This window comes from Myxine glutinosa, chromosome 3 (assembly GCF_964187855.1).
Source record: "Myxine glutinosa chromosome 3, kmMyxGlut1.1, whole genome shotgun sequence".
Classification (NCBI taxonomy): Eukaryota; Metazoa; Chordata; class Myxini; order Myxiniformes; family Myxinidae; genus Myxine; species Myxine glutinosa.
The window spans coordinates 119,852,098-119,877,748 of NC_136263.1; the positions used below are offsets into that span (position 1 = coordinate 119,852,098).

The 25,651-nt window shown below is 43.2% G+C and overlaps 2 long non-coding RNA genes across 5 annotated transcripts in view; one reads left to right on the plus strand and one right to left on the minus strand.

Moving 5' to 3' along the window:
- The window catches only part of LOC137423246 (uncharacterized), a 219,250-nt gene extending 202,606 nt beyond the window's left edge, over window positions 1-16,644 (minus strand). Inside the window, exons 1-3 of one of the 4 annotated variants that reach the window (XR_010983669.2) lie at window positions 16,550-16,644; window positions 15,457-15,576; window positions 9,394-9,484 (exon numbers count right to left, since the gene is read on the minus strand). This is a non-coding gene — a long non-coding RNA (uncharacterized LOC137423246). Of the gene's footprint in view, window positions 1-9,393; window positions 9,485-10,589; window positions 10,822-11,313; window positions 11,708-15,456; window positions 15,577-16,549 lie in introns of those variants that run through there. The other 3 variants (XR_010983668.2, XR_010983666.2, XR_010983667.2) reach the window with 3 other exon arrangements.
- On the plus strand, window positions 11,114-23,583 carry LOC137423247 (uncharacterized). Its single transcript, XR_010983670.2, has 2 exons — window positions 11,114-11,197; window positions 23,197-23,583. It is a non-coding gene; the product is annotated as an uncharacterized LOC137423247 (long non-coding RNA).
- Window positions 23,584-25,651: the final 2,068 nt, after the last annotated feature.

The following is a 25,651-nucleotide window of genomic DNA, read 5'->3' on the forward strand; positions in this document are numbered from 1 at the left end:
CATTTCAACCAATTGGCTTGCAAGAATCTTTTTATGTGGGATATAATACACTATTCGTGCTGGACTATTCAACGTGCCTGGTTCAACTTTACAGCCTGGCCTGGCCAGCACAGACATTGGGCAAGGTATGAACAGTCAGTGTTAGCGCTGGTGTTAGTCTTTCGACATTTTGGCGTGTTGATTTCGTTATTCAAAAAAGCTTCACGTCCGGTCGGCTTCAAGATGTCGGCCTCAAAGAAAAAGTGTCATCAGTATTCCGTTGAATACATCAAGTATGGATTCATTCCATCTCCGACGAACAAACAGTTACCGATGTGTTTGTTTTGTGTTATCACGCTGTCCAATGAAGCAATGAAATCATCTCGACTGAGCGAGCACCTGAGTAAAGAACACAGTGATAAGGCTCGCGCAGAGGTCAGCTATTTCCAATCGCTGAAAGAGAAATTTGAGAAGCGATCCACAGTAACGACGATGTTCAAAGCCAGCCAACAGCCGCCAGCGTGGTTTTATTGCGCTTCTGAAGAACCAGGTATCGTCCGTGTTCGCCATTCACTGTGTTGTGCACCGCCAACATCTTGTAGCAAAAGCTCTCAGCACCAGACTTCATACTCTAAACTCTAAACTCTAAACTTTCCCCAGTGTTTCTTTATTTAGTAATAGTGGCTCCTGAAAAGAAGGCATTGCAATCATCCTTAGCCCTTCCTTTTCCCCCTCATCACTTGGTTTTACTGAATTACAAAAAGGGTTTTCCACATCCTTAGAATCATCATGCCTTGGCGAGTCTTATACTATCTTAAATATCTATTCCCCGAGCACACCTGTAGCTGGTCAATAAATTATTTGGCGACCTTGAAACGCACTTAACTACCCTTGATAGCCAGAATGCCCCAAAAAATCCCAAAAATAACATTTGTATTGGCGGGGACTTCAACTGTACCCTCCACCCCAAACTTGACAGGAACAGTGCCGAACCCCACCCAGCCTCCACAACACTCCTTGTGAGACTATTACAAAATTGAAACTACATGGACATATGGCGATTGCAACACACTTCAACGAGGCAATACTCATGGTGTCGTTGCATTCAAAATAACATTACACTTGCTCGACTCGACAAATTTTCTGGTAATCCCTCCTATGAACGTCTTGTCCTTTTATCCCAGATCTGCCCATCTGGGTTTTCAGACCATAGCGCAATACTTCTCACAATTTCCACCCCTCCGCCGAAGCACAATAGTGCCTATTGGAAATTCAATAATAATCTTCTTGATGATATTACATTTAACGAGGTTTTTCAAGAAATCTGGAATATCCTTGTTGCTTCTAAAGACGATTTCTCAAGCCTAAATCAATGATGGGACAATGCTAAAGCATTAGACTTTTCTGTCAACAATATCGTGCATATGGTACTCAAAATGAAAAAACCCGGTAACCTTGCTTGAAAATTAAATCCTGCAATTACAAGAACAACTCCATAGAACTGACAACACAGGTGATGAAGAAACAAAACAACAAATTAATGGAAAAACATCCTTACTCAACTGCATATCTGAAAAGCGGGCACAGAATGCATTTCTACGTTTAAAAATGAAATACATACATGACCTCGATGCCCCAAACAAATTTTTATTTAGCCTTCAAAAAGAAACCCCATAATCAGAGATAACACGCTTGCTGCATGATGGGAAACTTCTTTGTGAAGATGCTCCAATCAGGAGTTGTGCTCGGCATCATTACAACCAACTGTTCACACAAAATGACATTAACCATGATGCAATATCTGAACTCGTATCCAACCTTCCAACATTAATGGAGGACCAGAAACAACAATTGGAGACTCCCATTCTCTTAAGTGCACTTACCACTGCCTTGAATACCTTGGAACCTGGCAAAGCCCCTGGACTTGATGGGTTGACATTTTCCTGGTGCTTCTGGAACACCATTGGACCCCACCATTGGACCCCAACGGTCCTGAATGAATGTTTATTGGATGGACAATTGCCATGGAGGCCGGAGCTGCTGGAGAGCAGTTACATCCTTAATCCATAAGAAAGGAGACTCCCAACTGAAAGAAAACTGGCAGCCTATTTCTGTTTGATGTACAGATTATAAAATTTTAGCTAAAACCTTATCCAATCGATTGAAACCCTTTATGAACGTGCTTGTAGGAGAACATCAATCCTTTTGTATCACTAGACATGCTATCTTTGACAATGTATTTTTTTTTATCCGTGATACTATTCGGTTTTGTAAAAATTTTAACAAAAATGTTGGTCTGGTTTTTATTGATCAAGAAAGAGCTTTTGATTGTATTGACCAGACAGACCTTTATAGAGTTTTGGCTTTGGCCCTAATTTTATCTTCATGTGTTAAACTTTTGTATTTTAATATATCCAGTATTCTTAAAATTAACCAAGTGTTGTGCAGCCCCATCGCTATACAGCATGGAGTACAACACGGTTGCCCGCTGTCTGGACCCTTATACTCCCTCGCCATAGAATCCCTCCTGCTCCAACTACGTAAGCACATTTCTGGTTTTACCGGATCCATCCCCACCACACCACTCAAAATCTCTGCTTATGCAGATGATATTTGTGTTGCTGTAAACAATGATGCTGACGCCACTGCAATGATTCAGGCATTTGAAACATATTGCCAGGCTTACTCAGGCCAGGTAAATTGGAAGGACCCTTTGAGTAGGACCTGGAGCTTTCCCACCAATTGCTCTACCAAGTGGGATGAATTGGCAACAAAACGGAGTCAAATACCTTGGAATCTTCCGAGGAGACAGCACCTTTGAATTGCAGAACTGGACAGGATTTCTGGACAAGGTAATGAGAAAACTAACTCATTGGAAAGGACTTCTTTTTCAACTGTCTTACCGTGGAAGAACCCTAGTCCTCAATAATCTCATTGCCTCCATGTTATGGCATAAAATTATATGTCTGCAACCACCTGGAAACCTTGTAGCCACACTCCAAAAGAGTATCATTGATATCTTCTGGAGCGGAAAACATTGGCTGAAACCCGCCGTTACCTACCTGCCACTTTTTGAAGGTGGCAAAGGCCTCATCGACATCTGTACACTCGATGGCTTGTAGTTTTCCGGCTTCGAGATGTTCCTCAACTTTTGTATGGGAGTGAAGCCCTACTGTGGAAGCCTTTGGCTAACTGCATGCTACAACCTGCAAGCAAACTCAGATACTGCCGGGAACTCTTTTTGATGAACTTGCATCACATTGACCTTTCTCTGCTGCCCACCTTCTACCAAGGGGTGATGAACGCCTGGCAAACCTTCTACTTTCCCTGGGAAATGGCGTCGTACAAAATGGAGATGTTTTTCAATGAGCCCTTATTTTACAACTGCTTTCTCAAAAACAGTTTAAATGACAGAGGACTCGTTCAACACTTTGCTGATGTCGGGCTGCTGCAGGTAAAATATCTCAGGGCGGTGTCTGAAAACCACAGGCTGAGTGCCGCTGCCCTGGCACAAAGAACTGGGATAAGCTCTGTCTGAATCATCTCGCGATTCCTTCATGGAGTACTATCAACTTACTGCAGCACTCGCCAGGAACTCGAAACTCCATCTGAGGAAACAACAGCTCACTTCCCAAAACTCCTTATATACAGTTCACTAATAAATATGTCTCCTGGTCTGGAAAATCCTGACAAACACTGCATTCTGTGTTTCTGTCTGTCACTCGTTCAAGCTTTTGGGTCTCACTATCTGCCATGATCTTTCTTGGGAAAACCACATTTCCAAGCTGGCCTCCAAAGCCAGTCGCCGACTGGGCATCCTCCGTCGTGCGAAGTCCTTCCTCGGCACACCTGAGCTCCTCACCACATACAAGGCTTTCATCCGCAGCTCAATGGAATACTGTTCTCCCCTATGGGCTGGTGCTCCTGCCTCACACCTGGCTCGGCTTCACGCTGTTGAATCCAAAGCTTTCAAAATCATTGGAATCTCCCGCGATGAAGCTATCTCTGAGGGCCTTTCACTCACTCACCGCAGGCAGGTAGGTGGCCTTTCTGTCTTCTACCGACTCCTCTCCGGCCTTGCTCCCCCAGCTCTCTCTGTGCTCTGTCCCCCAAATATTCCTACAGGTCGCACAAGATCTGCCAGCAACCCTCTGATGGTTAAACTGCCGAAATCTCGGCTCTCTGCTCACCTTCACTCTTTCATTCCTCTTTTCTCCCGCCTGTGGAACAAACTCCCACACTCCCTTCAATCCCTCTCCTCCCTCCAGGTCTTTAAAACAGCTGTTCACCACCATCTCTTATCTTCCCCCATCCATAACCTTGATCTTTTCTACCCCCACTAATTCACCCCAGATCCACCTTGTTTGAAATTCCAACTTATTTCCTGGAAATCCTGGCAGTGTCCATATGTTTATACCTCTCCCACCCCCCCCCCCTTCACATGCCTCCCCCCCTTCACATGCCTCCCCCCCTTCACATGCCTCCCCCCCAAAGCCCTCTCCCTCCCACAGATCTCTCGATGTCTCCATGTCTCTCGGTCCCTGCTCTCAAATGTTGTGTTTGTGTCCTTCCCCCTCTCTCCCCATCTTGTCTACCGCTCCCGATGTTATTTGTTTTATGTGTCTGTTTGTCTTTCTGTGTGATTAATGTTCGCTCTTTCACGAGCCTCGATCTTGTATACAAAAAAAAAAAAAAAAAAAAAAAAAAAATTGTCCCTCCTGTCCTTCCCCAAGAAAATATTGTATAATGCTTGCGTCAAAATCTTACACCCTACAACATTTTCAGAGCACCCGAGGCTTCGATGGTGAGAATTTATACCCCCAATATCCCCCAGCTCCCCCAACTGGCAAGGGTTTTATATTTTACCTACTCCAGAATATGTTGGAGATATCCAATGGAAGCTTATACACGGGATTTTACCTTGTAATGTTTTATTGAACCACTTCTCTGCTGCCAACTCTAATCTCTGCCCTTTCTGTGCATCCATCAAAAACCATACCACATGTATACCTTGAATGTGCATGTTTACAACCCCTCTTTACCCTCCTCCAAGAATATTTTAGGAAACTCGACTCTAATTTTAACTCCAATTTTTTTATTTCTGGTGTTTTAGGACCCTCTTCCCTTAAAAAAGTGGTTTTAACCAATTTTTGGATTGGTCAAGCTAAGTGTGCGATCCACAAATCCAGAAAGGCAAAAATGGAAACATTGGTGGAAACTTTGCTGTTTCTTCACATAATGTGTTGCTCACCTTTAAGGCTCTTGTGAGCGCAATATTAAAAATGGAATACTGGTTTTTTTAATGAATAAAAGTTTAACATTATTTAAAGAAAAATTTATTTTTAATGATGCCATTTGCAAGCTTGATGATACCGATTTATTTGTCATTTTTCTCTTAAACAATGGTTTAATTATCGTGTTTCTTTCTATAACTGTACATAACTTGTCCTTTTTCACTTTTGTAATAAAAGGAAGAAACAGTCTCTTTCTCTTTCTTTTTTTTTTTTCTTTCTTTCTCTTTCTCTTTCTCTTTCTCTTTCTCTTTCTCTCTCTCTCTCTCTCTCTCTCTCTCTCTCTCTCTCTCTCTCTCTCTCTCTCTCTCTCTCTCTCTCTCTCTCTCTCTCTCTCTCTCTCGGCCCTGCCTTCATGAACGGCAGAGGTATACCATCCGGGATGTGAGGGATCTCTGGGACGCTTCTATAAGATTGACCCGCTGTCTCCGTGCCATGGGCTTGTTTGAGAGAACTGTCCAGGGCTATGCAGCAACAACAACAACCATGGTATTGAGGGCAGGCACACCCAAATATAAATTGAACTCTCCTAATATGTTGTGCACTACCCACCTTCCCCCCAAATGCAAAGCAGCACATACTTTTTACCCTACTTGCAAAGCGAAAAGTGGGGTGAAGTAATTGGTTCACTTTGTCTGTCTGTCTATCTCCAGACGTCAGTCTATGAATCGAGGAACTACATCATTTCAATTTAATTTTATATTTTGCACACGGTAGAATACAAATCGGAACAGGTATACATTTAGTATTACTTTTGATCTGAATTTGACAAATTGTACGGAATCTCATTCTGAGGACACACGTGCGGAGAGGAATAAGGTAATTGTGTTAGTTTGGCTGCCTGCCTTGGCAGTGAAACAAAATTGAAAATCATTCCAAACAGGAAACTTACTGTTTTAAAGGATGTTATAAAGGACACAAACAACATACACAAATAAGGAATGCAACATGGTAGATACGGTGCATCAATGGTGGGAAATTTCCGGCGGTCTAAGGTGTCTAAAGGGTGTAAAGGTCTAAAGGGTCAAAGAGGTTGAAGGGGTACAAAGGGGTCCAAGTAATAGCAGTGTGAAGGTGAGAGGTCTAAGAGGTCGGAAGGGTACAAAGACCTCTAAGCAGTCTGAAGGGTCTAAGAGGTTGAAAGGCGACAAAGTGACTGACTGTGGTTGCAAAGTGACTCAATGTGCAAATGCTGTTCAATTTTGAAGTCAATCGGATAAAATTGATGGGTTTTCAGATGAAAAATGATGATTTTAGAAGTTCGACCTTGAGTTGACCTTTGACCTTTTGAAGTTAAAAATAGTTGGTTTCCCAATTCAGTGAGGCACCTCACAAATGCTGTTCTATTTTCAAGTCAATCGGATAAAAATGGATGGGTTTTCAGATGAAAATTCATGATTTTGGAAGTTTGACCTTGAGTTCGACTTTGACCTTTTGACCTCAAAAATAGTTAGTTTCCCAATTTAGTGACTAAATCTGCAAATGCTGTTCAATTTTCAAGTCAATCAGATAAAAAATGGCGATTCTAGAAATGTGACTTTCAGATGACCTTTGACCTTTGACCTCAAAATCAATAGGCTTCTCAAATGTGACGCCCTCTACAACTTGGTGAAGTTTCGTGATGATCGGTTTAGAATTGTGACCTGTAGACCGGTGACAAACAGACAAACAGACAGAATGAAAAATCACTCATAGAGGGACACTTGGCAAAAGAGAACAACGCAGAATGGCACTCAGTAGAGCATCCTTTTGACCTCAGAAATAATTGGTGGTTTTATTCAGTTAGCTGATATGAAAATCCAATTCAAATTTCAAGTCAATCGAATGAAAATTGAGGCTTTTAGAAATTAGAAAAAAATGTAGTTGACCTTTGGCCTATTTTGACCTTTTGGCCGATGCTGATCTCAAAAATAGTTGTTGGTTGAATTCAGTTAATTGATATGTAAATCCCATTCAAATTTCAAGTGAATCGGATGAAAAATTGAGGATTCTAGAAATTTGAAATTGTTGTTGACCTTTGGCCTATGTTGCTCTTTTGGCCTATGGTGATCTCAAAAATAGTTGGTGGTTGAATTCAGTAAGCCGATATGTAAATCCTATTCAAATTTCAAGTTAATCGGATGAAAATTGAGGATTTTAGAAATTCAAAAACAAGTGGTTGACCTTTGGCCTATGTTGACCTTTTGACCTTTTAACCTCAAAAATATATAGGATTTTGTCGGACCACGAACTCTACCATTTGGTGAAGTTTTGTGAAGATCGGTTTCAAATATTGTGACCTGTAGGCAAGTATAAGTGAGTGGACAGACAAACACACAAACCGGAATGAGCAACATGGAAAAAAATGTTTTTTTGTTTTTTTTTTGCCAATTAATAAACGCAACAGACCAATATACTTGAAAACCTTCGATTTTGCAAGTAACAAACGGACAGATAGGGGTGAAAACATAACCTCCATCCACCTCTGGTGGCGGAGGTAATTAAGATGCCATGGCGTCACTAACGTTGTTCGTGGAATGGTTATTGGTTTTCAGACGTTAGTTATGTTGTTATAACGTTGGGCCTTCATATAACAGTCAATTGTGGCCAATTTATTCGGGAAATGGGACACAATGAGTCCTACAATTGTTAACATATGAATGATTGACAGATCAGACCAGAGGAATGTTAAACGTGGAGTGGCACAATATTATGTTACAGTAGTGTAGCAGCATAGCAAACCTGTTGTGCATTTTGTGATACAAGCACCAAATTTGGCACAAATGTACATTAATATGTTGCGAACATTTTCAGATATTGGGCCACTTGAAATTCCGTAATTTTTTTTTTCAAATTTTTTCAAATTTCGTAATTTCAAATTTTTCGGGTGACACCGTCACAATTTCGGTCTTCGAGGCCGGCCGATATAGTGGGGCGGCTTAGCCCAAATATTCAAAAGAATTGTGCATTTTGTGATACAAGCACCAAATTTGGCACAAATGTACATTAATATGTTGCGAACATCAATGAAGACGAGAGTCTGAATTACATGTATGCAAAAGACCTTGTGAACCAGTGAAGCAAATACACGGGTAAGCATGAATTAAATCTAGGGCATGATATAATTTCCATGATGTTTACCTCTACACTCAATGGTGGAAGGAGGTAATGTTTTGATCCCAGCTTGTCTGTATGTCTGTTTGTCTGTTAGTCCACAAAATTCCAGACAAAGCTTGTAGTAGTGGTAGTTGTAGTGGTAGTGGTGATAACAGAAATTGTTATATAGAACTGAACTTATATTATTATTATATGCAGAAAATAACTTCATTTCTATATGCCCTGCAGTGGACAGGTTAATTGGTTTATGCACTGAAGGGGTCACCCTGGTGTGCACTGCTGTGTTCTGCCTCACTGAGTTGTTCAGGTATGATGTACTCAGCACAAGCTTCCGGTCGGCCCGGAGGTGGGGGTGCGGGGCCTGTCACGGAACGTCAAAACAAACGGCCTGCCGGGGCCGCCCAAAAGTCGGGCGTGAGGGGCGCGTCCACTAATGGAACGCCTCTCGCTTCCCAGATCGAGGACCACGTGGTCAGGAGAACCTCGTCCCTTCCGGTCACACTTTGCCTATCGGCCGGCCTCGAAGACCGAAATTGTGACGGTGTCACCCGAAAAATTTGAAATTACGAAATTTGAAAAAATTTGAAAAAAAAAATTACGGAATTTCAAGTGGCCCAATATCTGAAAATGTTCGCAACATATTGATGTACATTTGTGCCAAATTTGGTGCTTGTATCACAAAATGCACAATTCTTTTGAATATTTGGGCTAAGCCGCCCCACTACAGTGTTAGATTGCAATGTTAGATTTTTACAGTGTTACATCTACCAAAATAAACATTGTTGGTGACAAGAGTCAAGCTTTGCTTATGACCTAATATAACCCCACTCCCACATGTTTTATTATTCCCCAGGATAAATAAGGAATACATTGATGAAATCATTCAGTTCACATCATTGGAATGCAGACCGATCTCAGGGACTGAGGAGGGGAGAATGAGCAGGAAAACCTGCACAACAACATTTTACCCTCGAGGGTGTGCCTAAAGCTGGACAAGGTTTCTATCAAAATGGTCTCCCAGGTTTACCTGGAATGGAACCAAAATCTTCGTCCACCAGCACAGCAGCGCTGTGGATGATGTTGGAGCAGCGATGAGGAAACGGTCGGGATCGCAGGACCTGGAAGGAGCAGAGCAATCGAATATATCACAGATATTAACAACATGGCACCGATAATAAGATCACGCAACAAGTGGGACAAGCTACGAGTACGTGTACTCTGCAAGTTCTCACCCGTCAGATGTGCATGAAATGGATGATCAGTAAACGCGCACGTACACACACACACACACACACACACACACACACACACACACACACACACACACACACACACACACACACACACACACACACGTAGACACATTCACACACACATACATGCACACACATGTACGCATACACACATACATACACGCACACACATGAATGCGTACACACACGTATACGAATACACACACACACACACACACACAAACACACACAAACACAGGCACATACACACACATGTACGCACGCACACATACACGTACAAACACACACACACACACACACACACACACACAAACGCATACACATGTACGCATACACACACACACATACACATACGCACACACAATGATATGAAAGCACCTGCTCTGAGTCTGGGAGGTCCATGGTTCGAACCCACGCCGGGTCATACATACCAAAGCTTCAAAAATACCTCTTCTGCTTCCCTATTTGACATTCAGCATTAAAGAAGAAAGGGTAAAACAGCCATAGGTTGACAACCATTGCACAAGCGAGTAATGGGCTCAAGTCCTCCTGCATTGAAGCCCCTTGTAAGGGAATTCTCATATCGAAATGTTATATATATATATATATATATATATATATATATATATATATATATATATATATATATATATATATATATATATATGTATATTACAATAATGAGTAAATAAAAGGATCTATCCTGATCGACCTTCATTGATACGGTTGAAACAGAATCGAATTCCCCGACGGAATCCGCCCGTGCATACATTCACATTCACACCCTACACAATTTGGAGAAGCAACGTTTCCATGGTTACCAGCACGTTTGCCCATGTCTGTGCTCGATCTCAAATGAGCCCACTCGTCCCCCCCACACCCCGCACTACTCCCATCTAACCACACCGTCCCCGACTCGGCTCGGCTCGCTCCCCTCCATGCACGTGTGTGTGTGTGTGTGTGTGCTCACGTCCATGCCGGCTGGACGGTTCTGACGGACAAGGCTCTCCCTCTCTGTCTCCACCATCACCGAACACGTGCTCGCGGCCCATTAATCCGTGCTGCAGTCACTTTCATCAGTAAGAGATAAGTCTTTAGGGGACCAGGAGAAACCGCTACACGGTACCAATTAGGACCGAACGCATGCTGCGAATTTACAACCTGATTGTCAGGTAAGTGGTGACACAAAGCCCGAGGAAATTGGCAGCGACATAATCTTGGCGCGAACTCAAACACGGGCCGTGGTTACTCTGCGTGGAGCCGAGGCTGCGGTTGCCGCTTGTACGACGTCCGAGAGACGTCCAATTAAAGGCGATGAATGAATCGACTTAGTGCGGGGTCTCTCGGGATCGGAGGACCACCACCAACCACCTCAAGCCAATTCCCAGGGGCATGCTGCGCGCATGCGCAGTTTGCACACCCTCCTCGAGTTCCATGCTCATGACATTTTATTTCAAACGTTCCAACTTCCATTTCGTCAAACGTCCGACTTGAACACGTGATGGAACACGTGACGTGCCACGGGGCGTTGCATGGTTGCGTTGTTGGACGGTAATGGGATGTGATGGTGCGGTGAAGGTAATATTGATGATGTGATGATGGCGCGTAATAATGCGGGTGTATAAAGTGGTGATTGTACACTTGTGGGTCAAGCTTTTGTGGCGATGTTCCCATGTGGCAATCGTGCTCCTCACGCGGAGACTGCATGTGACGTAGGGGTCCATATTATGAGGCCGCGAGGTCGATGCGACGTTCCCACTCGCCGAAGGGTTCGTTCTCCAGGCCGAGGCTCCGTTGTCGTGCGGCTCCAAAAGTGGCGCGGAGAGGCCGCTCGCAGCACTAATGGGATTTGGCAACCCATAAAGGCGTCCCGCGGGGAGCCCGGGAAATTAAATTCCGCAGATATTGCTTCATCGCTGGAAACAAATTTGGAGAAAATAAACAGCGCTCTTTGAAGAAAAGAGAGGCCTGAAAGTGGCCTCCTCGACGACCGAGGAGGTCTCTCGAATGTCGACGCAGATCGAGACCCGTCGCAGACGTCGAACGACGCAAACCGAACGACAACGCAAACCTAACGACGCAAACCGAACGACGACGCAAACCGAACGACGCAAATCGAACGACAAACCCCCTCGATCTCGTCTGAGGACACTCGCAATGTTCTGAACGATTCTCCCCTCTTCCCCAACTGGCCACCGGTTATTCGTCGGAGGGTTATTGCAGAGGAATTCGCGCGGGAAGGCAACAACATTCCATGGGCCTGCCCTTGCCAGATGCTCCTGCAGACGTCACACTGATCGCGGCGCCATGAAATATTAACACGAAGCGCGTCTGCTCTGGTGTGAGCTTTCAAACACGCTCTTGTGCTTGAAATGCTGCCTCGGTCTTGGAATGCGCTGTGGGAATCGAGAGCCAAAGTGTGAATTTGCGTCAAGCATCCAAGCGCCAATGATCACCATCTAAAACCGCCTCGCCGCCCAACACAAGGCAACGCGATCGTCTACGCTAAGCATGGCAGGAGGTCTTTCTTCTCTTCTTCGATTCTAATGGCATTTTGCGGTATCCGAGGACCTTAGGGGGTTCACGGGGTAGCTCAGAGGTAACCTGTAGTCGGAATTCAACAGTCCTATCGACTGGGTTCGATGCCCGGACCCCGACGCGACAATAAACCGAAGGACTGTTGCTGTTGGACGTTATAGATCCTATAGGAATCTTTTGCAAAAAAACATTGTGTTCCGGCACTGTGGCCAAATACTGCCACAACCGGCTGTCGGGCTCAAGCTCATGGTCACTGACCTAACGTTGGCCCTCCGGCCCGTTTACATCATACCTTCAGTGCCAATTGGAGTGGGTAGAGCGGCCATGTTGTTACATTTGCAACCACTCTGGCATGATCAGGAGTGGGCTGAAGAGAAGCTCGATAACCTAATCAGGCAGTCAGGACAAGGAGGGATTTGATGAGTAACTGAATGCCGCATTGTCGTGACGTCATCAGTTCGGCCCGTCAGTTCGGTGACTAAATAGTAGAGTGGACAAAATGGCCGCTGAGGGTTGTGCGCAGTTCCAGTCTTGGGATAACTTCCAGGTGCAACCCCAAGTGCGTCAAAATACCAACAACCGAGTGGGATATAAGACACACCTTCAAGGACTTAACCAATCTAGCAAGATCAGGACAAACACATACACACACACACACACACACACACACACACACAAACAATCATAGACAAACACACACACAAAAACAATCACACACACACAAAACAAACATAGACAAACACACATAAACAATCACACACCCACAAACAATGAGACACACACAAACGATCACACACACAAACGATCACACACACAAACAATCACATACACACACAAACAATCACATACACACAAACGATCACACACACAAACGATCACACACACATAAAAACAATCACACACACATAAACAATCACATTCACAAACAACCACATTCACACACACAAACACACACATAAACAATCACACACACACAAACAATCACACACACACAAAAATCATACACACAATAACACACACACACACACACACAATCTATCTATCTATCTATCTATCTATCTATCTATCTATCTATCTATCTATCTATCTATCTATCTATCTATCTATCTATCTATCTATATCTCTCTCTCTCTCTCTCTCTCTCTCTCTCTCTCTCTCTCTCTCTCTCTCTCTCTCTCTCTCTCTCTCTCTCTCTCTCTCTCTCTCTCTCTCTCTCTCTCTCTCTTTTCTCTCTTTTCTCTCTTTTCTCTCTTCACACACACACACACACACACACACACACACACACACACACACACACACACACACACACACACACACACACACACACACACACACACACACACACATACACACACAATCTAACACACACACACACACACACACACACACACGCAAATCACATGCACACACAAACAATCACACACCACACAAACTTGTCTGCCAAGCAATATGTAAGAGCAAACAATAAACAAAATGACTTTGCCAAATGTTTTTCTGCTTTTCCCTTCAAATATGATGTATATTTTCAAAGATGGCCGATCTGAACTTAATGCAGAAGATGCTGTCTCGAAACAGTGTGCGTATGTGTGATTTGCAAAAATACATTATATCGATCAATAACAGCACAATGATCTATGCAAATGCAATGTCTCCTCCACGAATGGCTGTTACATTTTGTACACTACTGAGTAAAAAAATGCACGTCAACTTTGGCTGTTAAGATAAATTCTAAATGCAAAACTCAAACTTTTCAAGAACAGAGCCATTAATATTTCACAAGAGGAAAAGGCCGTATTCTGATTGATCAAATTCATCGTGTCATACTTGTTTCGTGTTTTGTAACATGACTTTACCTTTGTTTAAAAAAAAAAATCTCAGGTAGACTTTCATTCTGCCTCAAATTAGGGAGCACATCACCTTTTTTATCCGGATGTGTGGGCAGAGAGCAATTATTTCAAAACGATTCTATTTCAGTTTATGATATGGGCTCACAGGATGACCTAGATGCTCACAGGATGCTCACACTCGCCTAGAAGCTATCTACCCTGGGTTCGAATCCTGACCTAGCAATAAACTACCATCCAGGTGACTCACAGGTTGGGTGATTCATCAATGTGTTCCGTCCCTCGTATGGACGTTAAGCTGGCGTCTCGTCTACCAGTATGAGTTGGTGAACGTTAAATATCCCACTGTGTCCTTCGTGAAGTGTAGGCAAGCCATCGCCGGCACCCTGAGCAAATTACAAATTCCAAATCTGCATCAGGAGCGCAGCCACGATCCCCTCAGGTTTGTGATGTTAAACAACTGGATTATTGGGTATTTTATAGATGTATCCCACTATGAATTAACAATTGGTCACTGAGTTTGACACCAATATAAATTTCGTATTACTGATCCTCGATATCAAAAATCCTCATAAATAGAACTAGAACGGCACTCGGTAGAGCGCATACCTCCGCTTGGTGAACAGTTTGTTTTGTATCCCACTGATGGGCCGGATCTGGATTCAGACCTGAACCAAAATCTAATCGGCTTGTTCTTGTCACCGAACTAACTCATTCCCCAAGTTTATTCATAAATCGTCCATAACTTTTTTAAATATCATGTTATATATATCGCTTTTCGCCCGATCTCTCAATGGTGAAGAATCACGTAAAAAATTAAATAATTCTCGTATCCGATTCCATACTCAGATCTTCACCAAAATCGACTCGATTCTTCCTGTCAGACATCCAATCGGTCCACCAAGTTTTGTCCAAATCCGTCCATAACTTTTTGAGATATCCTGCGATGCATCGTTTTTGGCCCTATCTCCCAATGGTGAAGAATCACTTAAAAAATTCTAGTAGCCGGATCCGAATCCGGATCTTCACCAACATCTAATCATTTCGTCCTTGTCACATACGCTACATCTCTGCCAAATTTTGTCCGAATCCGTCCGCAACTTTTTGCGATATCTTGTTCACAAACAAACAGCCGGGGGTGAAAACATAACCTCCATCCACCTTTGGTGGCGGAGGTAACAAACCGTTTCAAATGGAGCACCTCGCTACCATTAGAGTACTCTATTTAAATTGCATCAGATGCGGCAAAAAATGTGAATTGTTGCTCCCATCTTGCCGACTTGATGACAGAAGTCATCATTTGCATTTTTGCCCTCACCATCCCTACCCCATTTAAAACCCTGAGTGGGCACGGGCAACTTTCTAGTTCATACAAATGCACATACATTTCATAAACACATCATACTACTAAAATCAATGGGACACAATTTTCCATTTTTTACAATTACATACCTGGAAATCTCGAGCGCCTTATTGATGGAATGTCTAAAGGCTTGTTGCATTGCCATCCTGGTGTGGGTTCGATTCCCTTGGCTCCTTTGGGAGTGCGGTTTCAGCCATTCCTACATTTTCCTATATGGACACAAATGTCAGGACTGAGATACTTAAGAGAAGAGATTATGGAGTCATTTGGATGTCAACTAATGCACATCACAGCTCGACGAGTCTTTAATTCTATGGAATTCCATGAACAGGAGCTTCACAAAAGCCTCTGTTGATTGTTGTCAATTTACGGCATTGCACAGTGTGCCTCAAAGGAAAGATTGCAGGGTGTAGGTGTATACAGGGCCTTGAAATGTGAAAACAGATTTTGTGGGACGACAAGTACAGGTACAGATTGTTCAAGTCTGATGACAGTGTTTGTCGGATGTGGTAAAGTGTCAGTTAGGGGTTTAACAACAACGACCCCAAAATCTAAAGGACTAGGGTATGAACTGCACAGGGGAATGGCAGAGAAACCCACTGACAATGTATCAAACACTGGTAGCAGATTTTAGACTAATGGTCCAGGTTGAGATGACTTTTGATAAGATAATGTACGTTACAACCGAGTAATATCAGCTTATTTAGTACATTCCTAGTTCCATCTTATCCTCGTTTGGAATTAAGACAGACATACCTCTGATGTCAATAAGACGTCAACAGGCATGAAATATCTGTAAATGTAATTAATTAACAGGGTCATGCCCATGACTCACTAAACCAAAAATTAACTAGAACGGGCACTCGGTAGAGCGCATACCTTCGCCGTAGCTACTGTTCTGTACTTGGCATGGGAGTGTAGGGAACAGAACAGTGAACAGTTTTGACCTTTTCGTGACCTTGACCTTGACCTTTGACCCGATTGCTCCCAAAATCTAATCAAATGTGTCCCGTATAATAACCAATCATCCCACCAATTTTCATGCAATTCGGTTGAATACTTTTTGAGTTATGCGAATAACATACACACACACACACAGACATACAAATAAATACACAGCGATCAAAACATAACCTTCCGCTTTTGCGAAGGTAAATATCATGAAAGTGCGCAAAGGCCAACCTACTCCTTTTTCTTCTTCTTTGTTAACTTCCCCAATTATTCCCACATTCTTGTGGGATTGGCCAGGGAAACGATTGGCCCAATTTTTCCTGAACCAGCTGGCCTGACGTTCAACTGAGGTTATGGCAGGAATTTGTTCATGGTGCTGGCGATAGCTAATCTACTCTTTGTGAAAGGCAACGTTCGATCTCTAAGAGTCAACAAGTATATAGCTGGGTAGGGATTTGAACACAGGATAGACAGCTTAGAGGAGAGTACCTCCAGGCCATCCTGGCAGCCCCCCAAAGGTTTACTTGACGTAATAATAAGTTTATTTATGGTCTTGACGTTATTGGGGTCCATATTCCCCAGGATAGTTCCATTTTCCCAGGACAGTTCCATTTTCCCCAGGATAGTTCCATTTTCCCCAGGATAGTTCCATTTTCCCCAGGATAGTTCCATTTCCCCCAGAATAGTTCCATTTCCCCAGGATAGTGCCATTTTCCCAGGATAATTCCATTTCCCCCAGAATAGCTCAATTTTCCCCATGATAGTTCCATTTCCCCAGGATAGTTCCATTTCCCCCAGAATAATTCAATTTTCCCCAGGATAGTTCATTTTCCCCAGGATAGTTCCATTTTTCCCAGGATAGTTCCATTTTCCCCAGGATAGTTCCATTTTCCCCAGGATAGTTCCATTTTCCCCAGGATAGTTCCATTTTCCCCAGGATAGTTCCATTTTTCCCAGGATAGTTCAATTTTCCCAGGATAGTTCCATTTTCCCCAGGATAGTTCCATTTTCCCCAGGATAGTTCCATTTTCCCCAGGATAGTTCCATTTTCCCCAGGATAGTTCCATTTCCCCCAGAATAGTTCCATTTCCCCAGGATAGTGCCATTTTCCCAGGATAATTCCATTTCCCCAGGATAGATCCATCTTCCTCAGAATAGTTCCATTTTTCCCAGGATAGTTCAATTTTCCCAGGATAGTTCCATTTTCCCCAGGATAGTTCCATTTTCCCCAGGATAGTTCCATTTTCCCCAGGATAGTTCCATTTTCCCCAGGATAGTTCCATTTTCCCCAGGATAGTTCCATTTTCCCCAGGATAGTTCCATTTTCCCCTGGATAGTTCCATTTTCCCCAGGATAGTTCCATTTTCCCCAGGATAGTTCCATTTTCCCCAGGATAGTTCCATTTTCCCCAGGATAGTTCCATTTTCCCCAGGATAGTTCCATTTCCCCCAGAATAGTTCCATTTCCCCAGGATAGTGCCATTTTCCCAGGATAATTCCATTTCCCCAGGATAGATCCATCTTCCTCAGAATAGTTCCATTTTTCCCAGGATAGTTCAATTTTCCCAGGATAGTTCCATTTTCCCCAGGATAGTTCCATTTTCCCCAGGATAGTTCCATTTTCCCCAGGATAGTTCCATTTTCCCCAGGATAGTTCCATTTTCCCCAGGATAGTTCCATTTTCCCAGGACAGTTCCATTTTCCCCTGGATAGTTCCATTTTCCCCAGGATAGTTCCATTTTCCCCAGGATAGTTCCATTTCCCCCAGAATAGTTCCATTTCCCCAGGATAGTGCCATTTTCCCAGGATAATTCCATTTCCCCCAGAATAGCTCAATTTTCCCCATGATAGTTCCATTTCCCCAGGATAGTTCCATTTCCCCCAGAATAATTCAATTTTCCCCAGGATAGTTCATTTTCCCCAGGATAGTTCCATTTTTCCCAGGATAGTTCCATTTTCCCCAGGATAGTTCCATTTTCCCCAGGATAGTTCCATTTTCCCCAGGATAGTTCCATTTTCCCCAGGATAGTTCCATTTTTCCCAGGATAGTTCAATTTTCCCAGGATAGTTCCATTTTCCCCAGGATAGTTCCATTTTCCCCAGGATAGTTCCATTTTCCCCAGGATAGTTCCATTTTCCCCAGTATAGTTCCATTTTCCCCAGGATAGTTCCATTTTTCCCAGGATAGTTCCATTTCCCCCAGAATAGTTCAATTTTCCCCAGGATAGATCCATCTTCCTCAGAATAGTTCCATTTTCCCCCAGGATAGTTCCATTTTCCCCAGGATAGTTCCATTTCCCTCAGAATAGTTCCATTTCCCCAGGATAGTTCAATTTTCCCCAGGATAGTTCCATTTCCCTCAGAATACTTCCATTTCCCCAGGATAGTTCAATTTTCACCCAGGATAGTTCCATTTTCCCCCAGGATAGTTCCATTTTCCCCAGGATAGTTCCATTTTCCCCAGGATAGTTCCATTTTCCCCAGGATAGTTCCATTTTCCCCAGGATAGTTCCATTTTTCCCAGGATAGTTCCATTTCCCCCAGAATAGTTCAATTTTCCCCAGGATAGATCCATCTTCCTCAGAATAGTTCCATTTTCCCCAGGATAGTTCCACTTACCCCCCGAGTAGTTCCATTTTCCCCAGGATAGTTCCATTTTCACCAGGATAGTTCCATTTTCCCCAGGATAGTTCCATTTTCCCCAGGATAGTTCCATTTTCCCCAGGATAGTTCCATTTTCCCCAGGATAGTTCCATTTACCCCCCGCGTAGTTCCATTTTCCCCCAGGATAGTTCCATTTTCCCCAGGATAGTTCTATTTTCCCCCAGGATAGTTCCATTTCCCCCTGAATAGTTCCATTTTCCCCAGGAGCTGTTCTGTTCTCCCCTATGGGCTGGTGCTCCTGCCTCACACCTGGCTCGGCTTCACGCTGTTGAATCCAAAGCTTTCAGAATCATTGGAATCTCCCGCGATGAAGCTATCTCTGAGGGCCTTTCACTCACTCACCGCAGGCAGGTAGGTGGTCTTTCTGTCTTCTACCGACTCCTCTCCGGCCTTGCTCCCCCAGCTCTCTCTGTGCTCTGTCCCCCAAATATTCCTACAGGTCGCACAAGATCTGCCAGCCACCCTCTGATGGTTAAACTGCCAAAATCTCGGCTCTCTGCTCACCTTCACTCTTTCATTCCTCTTTTCTCCCGCCTCTGGAACAAACTCCCACACTCACTTCAATCACACTCCTCCCTCCAGGTCTTCAAAACAGCTGTTCACCACCATCTCTTATCTTCCCCCATCCAAAACCTTGATCTTTTCTACCCCCACTAATTCACCCCAGATCCACCTTGTTTGAAATTCCAACTTCTTTCCTGGAAGTCTTGGCAGTGTCCATATGTTTTATACCTCTCCCACCCCCCCCCCCCCTTCCCATGCCTCCCTCCCAAAGCCCTCTCCCTCCCACAGTTCTCTCGATGTCTCCATGTCTCTCGGTCCCTGCTCTCAAATGTTGTATTTGTGTCCTTCCCCCTCTCTCCCCATCTTGTCTACCGCTCCCGATGTTATTTGTTTTGTGTGTCTGTTTGTCTTTCTGTGTGATTAATGTTCGCTCTTTCACGAGCCTCGATCTTGTATACAAAAAAACAAAAAAACAAACAAAAAAAACGTTATTGGGGTCCATATTCCCCAGGATAGTTCCATTTTCCCAGGACAGTTCCATTTTCCCCAGGATAGTTCCAATTTCCCTAGGATAGTTCCAATTTCCCCAGGATAGTTCCAATTTCCCCAGGATAGGTCCATTTTCACCAGGATAGTTCCATTTTCCCTTGGAGAGTTCCATTTTTCCCCAGGATAGTTCAATATTCCCCAGGATAGTTCCGTTTTCCCAGGAGAGTTCCATTTACCCCCGAATAGTTCCATTTTCCCCAGGATAGTTCCATTCCCCCCAGGAGAGTTCCATATTTGTGTTCTTCTTGTTCCTCGTACATGCAACAAATTATATGTACCAACTAGTCCATGTATATTTCTCTTTGTCCATATGCTAAACCTTTTGCCATCAGTGCCTAGTCATGTCCGTTTTCCTTCTTGTTAGAAAAGTTGGTTAGAAAGATTGACACATACTTTGAAAGTGTTGGTCGATCAATGTGGCAGTTGCTTGTGTAAAACTGCTGGAGGTGTCAACTTGCCATTATATTATTTTATGGAATTTATCCTACAACATGTTGCTGCTATAGATCAGGTCAAAGGTGGTCTAACTCACTACTAAGAGTCCTAAGGCACAGTCTTGCATTTTGTATGGTGGGGAGAGGTTGAGTTGGGGGGCCTGGTGACTATATCATCAAACCGTAATCAATGTAGGCTCCAAAAGGTTAAAATGGAAGGATGACATTTGCTCCCACCAGCTTTTGCCCTGAAACCTTTGTAAAGCTGCAAATAAGTGCTGCTACCAAAATCTATTCCAGATAAACTCGGCAAATGCAAAATTCCATCTCAAATAATTCTACCCTTCCCCACCTCCCCCGATGCTGTGCCAGCAGTAGGTGCGAAATTTGCTATAATGAACTCGCAATTGCTGCCCATGATGCACTGTGGGATAGGGATTACGTGTGCCTCCTCAAAGATTACAATATCAGAGTAGGCCTCCCTTTTTGCGTCATGGCTGCATCACCACCATGTTAGCCCTGCCTGGAACTTGCTTCTGTGGCAGGTACGAGGAAAACACCACAGATCATTACCATAGACAAACACTCAAAAGGAGAAGTGTTAAAATGTCGCATAGATTCGCACAACTTCACAATCAACGTCAATCCTGGCTGAATCAGCATGACGAGAGGATGAATACTAAATTTTCAGATTTTGTTTTTAAACCTGGCTGAAAGGCCAACATCATAAATGCAAAGATTGCTGAAAGAGAAATATTTTACAGGAAAGGAAATAGAAAGAAGTAAAGGTAGCAACAAAAGTATAAATATAATTAAGTTATCAAATAGGTAGATAGAGAATATGAAAAAACAAGGAGAAAAAGACGTAAATGTCATGACCCCCGTGGTTTTAGTAATTTTGCTGTGCATAATTAAAGGCCGCCAGTCGGCCATCTTTGGTCGGATTACAAAACAAAATATTCTGCACATGTATACTCTCATGTGTTGGCCTTGTACCAAGTTTGGACCAAATCGGTCCATGAATGTCCGAGAAATGGTTGGGGACACGTTTAAGTAACAAAATGGCCGCCAGTTGGCCATCTTGGATCTGATCTCGAAAAAAATGATGTGCATATGTAAGCCATCATTGATTATCTCTGTGTCAAGATTGAACAAGATCGGTAAATGCATGTCCGAGAAATGGTTGAGGACGTGTTGAATACTGGGTGTTTTTCAGCTAAAATGGCCTGCCAGCCGGCCATCTTGGATAATTGATCTCGAAAAAAATGATGTGCATATGTATATCATCATGTATTGGCTTTGCGTCAAGTATGAACAAAATTGGTCCATGCATCTCCGAGATATGGTTGCGGACACACGTACGCACGGACGGACAGACAGACGAGACCCAATCCTCAAGCCTTTCGGACTAAGTCCAACAGGGGCTAATAATCAGACGAATAGAGTAGAAAGCCTTGCAAACATAAATGTGCTTTGCGGCCTTCTACATTGCATTTGCACAATCAGTGGATTAACCGCTCAACGAAGGATGAATTTCAGACCTTAAAATTCAAATGTGGTTTTAGGAAGTGAACCTCAACCAAAAGGGCCAATTGATTCAGGTAGAGATCGCTCCTTGGTGCATTACAACGAGAGAGATCCCTCCAAAAAAATTATCCGCAACAACACCTCCTAGGTGACAGTGTTCAAGGTAACATTTTATTAAAGCTTCATTGTTGGACGTGTTTCTGCAAGAAGAGAGTATAGAGGCTAAAGGCTTGGGGCCTGCAGCGACAACATCAATCACGCCTACCTGTGCGATGCGTCCGCTGCTCGTGCTTCGTGCATTTCAGAGCAATTTGGAGCAAAATGCACACACGGAGAGTTGAACTGCTTCCACACCCTCCTCCTACCTGCCCCCCGCTTCCCCACACATCATTCCCGAGTGCTTTCAAATTTGTCACTCTGATCAAGATTTAATGTCTGTGTCTTTGCGTTTTGAACCCCGTCGGCTTGGCTTGTCCAGAATAATTTTTCTTTGTTAAAAAGCAAGTGACAATTAATTTGTCAGTATATGTTGCTTGCGTTTTTTTGGGGGGAGTGGTGGGGGGAGGAAAGATTTCTGTGCCCGCAGGTGCCAAGCAACAATCAAAATGCGAAATTACAAATCCTTCCAGTACACAAGCCACATCAAAAAGTGGAGGTCCTTGCACTGAAAGCAATTTATCCTAATGAAGCTTTGAAGCAAAAAAATAACCGAATCAACTCTGCAGATCATTTTTGAAACCATTTTGCAAGTGGTCGCATTTCTCACTTGTCGGAGCAATCGCTATGGAAAGGCCCCTTGCCTCTCGGTCCACATCCACTCTAATGAATCTGTAATGAATCGTGGCCCAGTTCTAGGTTCGGCTTCAATCTAGCATGTTTGTCTTGGTGTGAGACAATTGTGTTTCGGGTTTTTTCGCCTTTTGTTTTATTGATACACGGCTGATGTAGACATACAAATAGCACGCTCCAACTATTCTCGCAGTTAACAAATGTCCGTTTTCAATACGCATGCGGCCCTACCTGGTCTTAGGTCAAAAAGGTCGAATTATTACTCAATACAAACGTTACTACTGTTGTAAAAGCACTATTTTAGGAAAAAAGTTGTAATTGTTGTCTTTAAACGTTTAAAAGTTTCGTTTATCTTACTAGAATTCACCAAATGTCCTTACGTCTGTCTGTCTGTCTGTCTGTCCGTTCCCAGGTACCACAAAAACGGCTGAACCGATCGCAACGAAATGTTGGGTGGGTAATCCTGGGACCTCCTGGAGTAAAATTGGTTATATTGTTTTTCCACTTTCAGCTTTGGTCTCCAGCATTTTCAGGTTTGGACTCCCGCCTAAGGTTATTTTCCCGGGTACCACAAAAACGGTTGCACCAATCGCAGCGATACACCTCCATGCCCGTGGAATTCCCACTAGTGACCCCACTAGTGTCACTAATTCAATTTATCATTCCATGAATGATGCACAAAGGTGTTGATCACCTCAATTTACCTCTCCAAAACTGTATATGTTTTTTGATACGACAAAGTGGTTAAAATGATTGTCATTTCTATAACCTACCAAAATAAAACATTACTCTGAAAGCTCGTGCTGTGGTTCTTGCATTTCACAATATCTTCAGCAATATGCAGTCTTTTTCATGAGCTTCTTACAACCTTGATCTTGCTTCATTTAGATTTCATCCATTGGGATTGTTCTTTGTATCCTTTCTCGTGTACATTAGGAATGCCATCCGTGTTTCTGTTGTGCTTTTGGAACAAAAACAGTCGATGCAAGTGAAATGAAACAGGTGAAGGCAGACGCAGATGGATGCATTGCACTGAGAAGATCAGAGAGATGGAAGATAAAGGGGAAGATGCGGAGGACCGTCCAGCTGGAAGTGCAGCGGGAGGGAGGTAGTGTTCAGCAAGCAATGCTGCAATAGGTTTTAAAACGGGCAAAGTTTATATAGAGAACAGTAGGCGTTAAAAAGATTCAACATTCTTTTCTATATAACACTTTACAGTTTCTATATAAGTCAATACCTCCAACGATACAGGTGCGCAAAATACAAAATCACAAAAGATTTATTTGATATAAGTTAATATTTTGAATAACTCGGTCAATATCAGTCCGAATTTCGCCAAATAAAGGTTCCCGTTATCCACAGATACCCCTGTATCCTCCTAGAGGCGAAGTCAGGATGAATTTCGCAAAAAATAAAGTCCTTCGGCAACGAAGATTTAACATGGGGCTTTCCTATGTAACTTTACCCCGAGGTAATTTCACCAAAAATCCCCGAAATTTCGCGGGTCCCGTTCTATTGAGTGTTAAGCTAATCTAGCGACTGCAAAATCTGAAAACAGAATTAAGATCCGAGTCCCCGTTCACTCTCGAGGGCTTCCAAGAGCAAATCGCATATATTCCTAATGAAAAAACCCCGGAGTTCCTAAATCCCAAATCCCATGCCATCCGATGTCAATCCATATATCTATACCTTACTACGAACGTTCTGCATCTAATGATAAGCATTAAAACCATCAAAAAATATTTTGTGACCACTTTATTTAACAAAATGAGGTGCGGCCTAGCATCTAGTCGAGACCAAGTCACCCAGGCTGATCACCCATTCCGACCCCAAATTCCTCATCGACGATAACTAAACAATATATTATATGAATCGCACCGTACATACCTCCTTCTAGATCTTGTTCTTGTCTTGATATACTCACTCAGGCTCACCCTATCACGACTGAGCCCTCTCAGCTCTTCCAAATGGCGTCCGTTGGCGTCCAAAATGGCGTCCAAATGGCAAAATGGCAAAATTGCAAAATGGCGTCCAAATGGCAAGTTGCCCATTTAAGGAAAGATTAAAAAATATTATTGCCATGCACTCCCCCATTTAATTCCTCGAGAACCTCTTTGGTCCTGGTTATATGCTCAGGATCCTTAATGTCCAGACCAGATAGTTCCCTAATTGACTGTTTTGCAGACACTTTGAAATGAAAAAATATTCAGTGCATGAACAAGAAGGATATCCCTCAAATCAGTCTAGTCGCTTTACACCAAACTCTTTCTATGGCAGCTTGATCCTTCCTCAGATGTGGTGACCATTGGTTATCAATAAGTTCCGATACAGTGCTATCACTATCTCTTTTGATTTATATTATAATGTATCCCCCTACAAATACAAGCTGACACCATGTTACCTTTACCTATTGCTGCTTGGCACTGTGCTGTCTGCCCTGCTCATATTTATTACCACCCCCAGGTCCTCCTCTTGTATCTCATGTTCCAAGACTGCATCATATAATCTCTGTTGCCATGATTCTTACCCATCCCCAGCACCTCACATTTCTTTATGTTAAACAGCATCTGCATTCTGCAAGTATTTTGCCTAATCCATTAAAGTATCGATACTTCCTGATTCTGATCACGATGCTCTCTCTGTTATCAAACTTACATACAAGCTTCATGTCATGTCATTAGCCTACTCTATGGAAGACAAATAAGAATGGGTTAGCAATTGTTGGAGGTCCTAAACCTCAAAAAAGAGGTCAGAATCATCTTCCTGCATAGTCTCAGACATACGACGCAGTCTTGCATCCAGCTTTTCCTCCTCTATTCATGCAGTCTATGTGTTGCTATGAATGCAACCCTCTCTGCCCTCCCCAG